At 37.9% G+C, this 8,008-nt stretch overlaps 1 pseudogene; it reads left to right on the top strand.

Moving 5' to 3' along the window:
- The first annotated feature begins 5,971 nt into the window (after window positions 1–5,971).
- LOC148777555 (short coiled-coil protein pseudogene) lies at window positions 5,972–6,298 on the top strand (annotated as a pseudogene).
- The last annotated feature ends 1,710 nt before the right edge of the window (window positions 6,299–8,008 follow it).

Below are 8,008 nucleotides of genomic sequence, written 5' to 3'. Positions count from 1 at the left end.
GAAATGACTTGACTTTACCCAAACTAAGCAGTCATACTGTACATCTTAGCAACACATTTTATAGGGCCAGTTCTGGCCTCTTGCAATGTTCTTGTGGTTTCCAAGATAAATAAACATATTATATGTTTCCCTCTGGATGCCTTTGCTAAGATCCTGTCAGCATTTCCAAACCAGTCCTTTCTTGAACAACACCATGAAGGAAAAACCTCTTGAGGAGAAAGCATTTTATTTTTTTTGAAAAGTCTTGTGTTCTCTCTTCTGTGTTTAAAATTGTATAAAAACACAGTCTAGTTTCTGTTTCCCTCAAGAGTTCACATTAACACAAATACAGCTTGGTGCCTGCCTTGAATGTGGATTGATAACTTGCTGGTGGTTTGACAGTTATGAATAAACAGTCCTGTGCCATAAAGAAAGTATATTTTTGAAACTACAGGAGGTCTTGGTAGGCGTCAGGCCTTGTACCAGCACATATAACTAGAAAACCACAAAAACACGAACCAGTTCCACAGCTGGTCATTATTTCATGAAATCCCAGCATAGACAATTCTTTTATAACTTATTTTGATCACCAGTTTATGAAGAACGCATGAAGTCACTTGTTCTGGCATTGATACATGAAAAATATAAAACATTTCTTGTGAAATAAGTTACTTTTTCTCGTCTTTCCACAACACCAGTTATGTGTGTGTGAGTGTGTCTATTTGTGGAGGGGTGGTATCTTCTTGTCATCTTAACATGCTATTAGACAGAAAGTGGCTTCCCTGCTGACTCAGTGGTAAAGAATCTACCAGCAATCCAGAAGACTGCCTGTAATACAGGAGATGTGGGTTGGATCCCTGGGTCAGGAAGAATCTCTGGAGAAGGAAATGGCAACCTACTCTAGTACTATTGTCTGGAGAATCCCATGGACGAGGAGCCTGACAGGTTATAGTCCATGGGGTTGCAAGAGTCAGACACGACTTAGTGACTAAATCACCACCAAGAGAGGAAGGAAAATTTTGATTAATTTGCTCATTCATTCATGTATTCACTTAATTCACACATTCATTGAAAACTTAGAATATGACTGGAACTATGACGCTGCTGCTGCTAAGTCGCTTCAGTTGGGTCCGACTCTGTGCAGCCCCATAGACGGCAGCCCACTAGGCTCCCCCATCCCTGGGATTCTCCAGGCAAGAACACTGGAGTGGGTTGCCATTTCCCTCTCCAATGCATGAAAGTGAAAAGTGAAAGTGAAGTCGCTCAGTTGTGTCCAACTCTTAGTGATGCCATGGACTGTAGCCCTCCAGGCTCCTCTGTCCATGGGATTTTCCAGGCAAGAGTACTGGAGTGGCTTGCCATTACCTTCTCCAGGAACTATGCTAGGTCTGGACAAAATAAAAACAAAAAATGTATATTTTATTTCCTGCAGTCAAAAATGATGGGATGTGAAAGTGCGATATTATTTCAATAAACTTTAAAAGTGAATAAAAGGATAATATCTGAGAAGATTCTGAGAGGAAATGAAAGTCGAAAGTATTGTGTCTCTGTTCATGATTAAAAATTATAATGTTAAACAAATTTCCTGTGTCTGCCTTTGACTTCGGGAAAAAAACATCTGGAACACTGTGAGAAACACCAGGCCACCTACAACTCACAAAGCTTTCTCTGGGGTCTAGGAAAAGATAAACAAAGCTTATGAGACCAGATGTTCATGAATGTTGTTATTTTGATTAAGATCCTTCTCATACCAGCTGGACTGATACATGGATTTTTCCCCTCCCCCCTGGTATTTCTTCCTGAGCTTCAGCAACTCTCATTGATAAAGATACTATCAATCTGTTTACCTAAGATGAGGGACAATAGAATTCATAGATTCTGAAAGGGAAAGTTAGTGCAGAAAAAAACTACTCATTACTGGGCTTTACAGCACAGCTGGGATGTAAAAGTTGCTGTCATATCCATAAGACCTACATTTTCTCAGATATCTAGGGGCTCCCTTGGACTCCTTTCTGAGAAAGAATGCCTTTGACCCTAATGGGCAAGAATTGAAAATCAGCTAATAATATAAACACAGTCTTTTTGTAAGTTGCTAGAACTCCTTGACCTTGGTCCTTTTTGACTCTGCAGATAGTCAACTGACTTGAAGTTGTTTCAGCTTTTTTTTTCACCTGGGCAAACATGTATTTTTGCCCTGTTTTATTGACATATAACTGACATATGACATTATATTTAAAGTATGAAATTGACCCTTGAACATTAGTCTGAACCATGCAGGTCCACTTATACACAGATTGTTTTCAATGAAAACGTATAGCATGACCCACAGTTGATTGAATCCATGGGTTTAGTTTCTGTGGAAGGTCCTGGAACTCATCCCTCATGGATACCAAGGACAACTGTACAACATAATGATTTGGTGTTTACTATATGGGCTTCCCTGGTGGTTCAGATGGGAAAGAATCCTCCTACAATGAGGGAGACCTGGGTTTGATCCTGGGTTGGGAATATCCCCTGGAGGAGGGCATGGCAACCCACTCCACTATTCTTGCCTTGAGAAGCCCCATGGACAGAGAAGCCTGGTTACAGTCCATCGGGTCACAAAGAGTCCAGCATAACTGAGCAACTAAACATATATATATATACATATACATACTCATTATATAGTGAAACAATAACCATAATAATTTTAGTTAACATCCATCTATTTATATCCATTCTCTGCATTTTCTCTCAGTATCAATAATAACAATAGCAACAGGAATGCTTCTTTGCATTGATGTGACAGTGTTTGGTTGACTAGTGTATTCACTGATAAAATCCCATTGCTGTTTTACAACCAGCAGTGGAATTGGTTAATATTCTGCTACACAAAAAAGACAAGGAATAAGTGATTTTAAAAGGCTTTGATAAAGAAATAGAATTAAACATAGGTCTAAACATAGGATTATCCATTGGCAGGGGACAAGGGGTTACACTGCTAACAGAACCTGGGAAGATCTTTTCTCCTGTTCCATCATCTTATTGGTATCTCCTTTACCCCTTCACTGGCTTACTTCTTCATTCTCCTATTTATCTATTGCCTCCCTTTTATGGACTGAATGTTTGTGACATTCCAAAACTCATGTGTTGAAACCCTATCCAAAGTGATCATATTAAGAGCTGGGATATTTTCCTCTAAGAACAGGAAATATCAAGAATGAAACTTTATTACTCTATTAAACACTGTACAGAAAGTCCTAGATAAAGAAAGTGGTAGACAAGAAAATAAATAAAAATATGAAAATTAAAAGGAAGCTGTAAATCCATTTTTATTTGAGGATAAAAAAGTGAACATAGCCATAGAAAATTTTAAGATGACTACTAAAATTAATAAATGAATTTAGCAAGATCACAGAATACAAGGTTAATATACAGGAATCAAGTCTGTGTTTACTAGCATCAAAGATCTGGATAAAAAACTTTTATTCTGTTTACCTTAGAATTATAGAATGTGTGTTTGAAAACTTAGGAATAAATTTAACAGGAGACATGTAAGACCATATACACAGAAAACCACAAAATATCCCTTATAGAAATCAAAGAAGACACTAACAATGAAGACATATACAGTGTTCATAATTTGACAGTTCAATATTGTAAGATAGTTGACATATAGATTCATCACTTCCCTGATAGCTCAGATGGTAAAGAATCTGTCTACAATTCAGGTTTGCTTCCTGGATCAGAAAGACACCTTGGAGAAGGGAATGGCAACCCACTCCAGTATTCTTGCCTGCCCATGGGCAGAGGAGCCTGGCAGGCTACAGCCCATGGGGTCACAAAGAGTCAGACACAGCTGAGCGACTAACACAACCCATAGATTCATCACAATTCCAATCATAATTCTAATAAGACTTAATATAGAAATTGACAAGCTGATTCTAAAGTGTACATGAAAATACAAACAACCAAGTAAATATAAAGCTTTTTTTTTTTTTGAGGAAAGTGTCAAACATTTATGCTCATTTTTTTTTTAAGTTCTATGATGCTGCGCTGTGGCATTAGTGAAGGGATAGATATAAAGATCAGTTGAATAAAAGAGATCAGCCCAGAAATGAGCCCATGTATATACAGTCAAATGATTTTCACCAACAGTGACAAGGCAATTCAAAGGAGACAGAAAGGTACTTTAACAAACAAACGGTCGAACAGCTGGATATTGGCATGGAAAACAGTGCATATTGCATATTGACCATTACCTAACACTAAGAAAATGCTAAGTGCATGCTAAGTCCCTTCAGTTGTGTCTGACTCTTTGTAACCCTATGGACTGTAGCCTGATAGACTCCTCTGTCTGTGGGATTCTCCAGACAAGAATATTGAAGTGGGGTCTCATGCCCTCCTCCAGGGTATCTTCCCCACCCAGGGACTGAATCCATGTCTCTTATGTCACCTGCATTGGCAGGCAGGTTCTTTACCACTAGCAGCACCTGGGAAGCCCACCTTACACTCTACATAAAACTTAACTCAAGAGGGATCCTAAATGTAAAAACTAAAACTATAGAACTTCTAGAAGAAATCATAGGATAAAGTCTTTGTGAATTTGAGGTAAGCAAAGATTTCCTAGATAAGATACAAAAAAACATGAATCATTACAGAAAAAGCTGACAAACTGGACTTTATAAAAATTAAAATGTTTCCTCTTCAGAAGACATTTTAAGAAAAATAAAGAAAGCTACAGAGATAGCTTAAGAGAAAACATTTACAATACGTGTATTTAACAAAGTGCTTTTACCCAGAGTGGGTATATATGTGTGTGTGTGTACGTGCATGGGTTTCCCTGGTGGCTCAGTGGTAAAGAATCTGCCTGCAATGTGGGAGTTGCAGGAGATCCAGGTTCAGTCCCTGGGTTGAGAAGATACTCTGGAGGAGGGCATGGCAATCCACTCCAGTATTCTTCCCTGGAGAATGCCCTGGATGGAGGAGCCTGGCAGGCTACAGTCCAGAGGGTCGCAGAGTTGGACATGACTCAAGCAACTTAGCATGCACGCGTCTATGTGTATGGGCTTCACTGGTGGCTCAGTGGTAAAGAATCTGCCTATTCAGATCCTTTGCTCATTGTTTTTAACTGGACTGTTGCTTTTTTGTTCTATTTTTAATATAGTTATATGAGTTATATATCTTGGATATTAACCCCTTATCAGACATATTATATACAAATATTTTCTCCCAGTCAGTAGGTATCTTTTAATTTTGTTGATGGTTTCCTTCACTGTGCAAAAGCTGTTAAGTGTGATTAGGTCTCATTTTTTTGTTTTTTTGTTTTTTACTCTTATTTCCCTTGCCTAAGGAGACAGATCCAAAAAATATTGCTAAGACCATTGTCAAAGAGCCAACACTATTATTTATCTAGAGTCAATTTCTGAAAGAGCAAGAGCTTTTATATTCTCTAAACTTTTGCCTTAGTTAATATTATTCTTTGCATGAACTTGCGGGTTGGAGTTTCAATAAGCTACATGCAAAAATGGTATTCCATGTGCAGCAAAGTAAGTTTGGAAATGGAGAGGCAATTCATTTTTATAACATCTTATACAGGCTTTCTGTTTTTGTTTCCCAAAATCACTGCAGATGCTGAGTGCAGCCATGAGATTAAAAGACGCTTACTCCTTGGAAGGAAAGTTATGACCAACCTAGATAGCATATTAAAAAGCAGAGACATTACTTTGCCAACCAAGGTCCATCTAGTCAAGGCTATGGTTTTTCCCGTGGTCATGTATGGATGTGAGAGTTGGACTGTGAAGAAAGCTGATCGCCAAAGAATTGATGCTTTTGAACTGTGGTGCTGGAGAAGACTCTTGAGAGTCCCTTGGACTGCAAGGAGATCCAGCCAGTCCATTCTAAAGGAGATCAGGTACGCTCTGTGGGCAGAGAGGGTGGGGCTGCTGGTGCCAGTTGGTCCAAGTGTCCAGGCCTGAGGCGTCCTACCGAACCCCCCCACTGCAGGCGCCTCAGAAGGCAGACCACTCATCAAGAATTTTGCATCCAAGGCGCAGAAGTTTGTTACTGAAGATGATGAATGCTGACATGGATGCAGTTGATGCTGAAAATCAGGTGGAACTGGAGGAAAAAACACGACTTATTAATCAAGTATTGGAACTGCAACACACCCTTGAAGATCTGTCTGCAAGAGTAGATACAGTTAAGGATGAAAATCTGAAGCTAAAATCAGAAAACCAAGTTCTCAGACAATATATAGAAAATCTCATGTCAGCTTCTAGTGTTTTTCAAACAACTGACACAAAAAGCAAAAGAAAATAAGGGATTGATATCTCTTATATCTTACGGAATTGCTGCTCATCTTCTTTTTTTTCTTTAAAACTTGGATAGATTCCAAAAGTTATAGTACTTTTGTCTGTGGCTTCACTGAGTATTTATGAAGATAATGTCAAATCTAGGCAAAATTAAGAGCATAACAGAAGACTTCCATGAGTTTGTCTATTATGTTAATCTATGAAAATGTGCAAATGTAGAGAGTTTATAGTTAGAAATGCATATATTTATGAAACTTGAAAATGAATGTTTTATCAAATTTGTTATGATTTACAGGGTTAGCATTGTCTTATATTATAAGCATAGAGATACAAGCAAATAACTACCGTGTTTTGAAAAAGTAACCAAAATCATGTACTGAATACACAGCTTTATGTACCCTGTCTACCATCGTGTGCCTCTTTTCCATTTGCTTTCTTCCTTTTTTTCCTTCCCCTAAGGAAAAAATTGGTTTCACGTTTGTAAAAAGTAATTTCAGTAGCTAACCATCTAGGGGAGTAGCCTCTAACTGTTGAAACTTAACCAAAATAAGATACTTTCTCAGTTAGGGCTTATTTATTATGTTTAGTAGTAAGGATAGTAGGTTTCTCTTTCACTAATTGAAAATGGAGGCTATAAAAAAGAAGATTTTTCTTTGAATTATGGTATGGGGAAGATTTGTTATTAAAAACTTCCTTTGCACAAAATAACCCACTTGGTATCTGAAAAGATGAGTTCTGGTTGTGTGTGTGTTTGAAATAGAAAATTTTGAGGAAAATAGAAATAGGGTGGGAAAAGTACCTGTAACCAACTCCAAATGTTTCTACTCCAGATTTATGTTCTCTCTGGCACATTGGATTTTGGAAGGAATATTTTAAAAAATGGATTAAGTTTGGCTAACCTTATGTAAACCACACCTGGAAGAGAATAGAGTTTGGTCTCAGGTTTATTTGTAGTACCCAGCAGATCAACTTTGCAAAGTCCATTAAGAGTGGATTAGTATCAGAGTCATGAATAAAATGGGAGAGTTTTACATGTAAACTAACTGATGCTTTCTCAGTATTTTATCTACTTCTCCCAGAATTTTCTGCAAACCCAACTACTGGTTTGCAGAATTTTAGTCATTTAACCATTTTTTAAAATTTGTTTAGTAGATTCCATTTGGTAAGGAAATCAGTAATTGTTAATTAAAATGTTAAATAGGAAAAGAAATCCATTAATATATTTTATAGTTATTAAATTTAGGCTATTCATGGAATAATCTAATGTTTGTACTGGTGTAAGATTTGATGACTTTAGCTGTATGAATATATAATAGTCATACTGCAAACATTTTGCATCTCTTTGTGACCTAATTTTCAAACGTTTAAAATTGTGTTGCAGTTACGCTTTGCTGTTTAATAAAAAGTTGTTTGAAAAAAAAAAAAATAAAGGATATCAGTCCTGGGTGTTCATTGGAAGGACTGATGCTAAAGCTGAAACTCCAATACGCTGGCCACCTCATGCGAAGATTTGACTCACTGGAAAAGACGCTGATGCTCGGAGGGATTGGGGGCAGGAGGAGAAGGGGACGACAGAGAATGAGATGGCTGGATGGCATCACCAACTCGATGGAGGTGAGTTTTAGTGAACTCCGGGAGTTGGTGACGGCCAGGGAGGCCTGGCGTGCTGTGATTCATGGGGTTGTAAAGAGTTGGACATGACAGAGCGACTGAACTGAACTGAACTGAGAGACACA

Source organism: Moschus berezovskii, chromosome 6 (assembly GCF_049115385.1).
Source record: "Moschus berezovskii isolate FMDL1 chromosome 6, NW_MosBer_1.0, whole genome shotgun sequence".
In the NCBI taxonomy this organism is placed as follows: domain Eukaryota; kingdom Metazoa; phylum Chordata; class Mammalia; order Artiodactyla; family Moschidae; genus Moschus; species Moschus berezovskii.
This window is presented reverse-complemented; position numbering and strand designations above follow the sequence as displayed.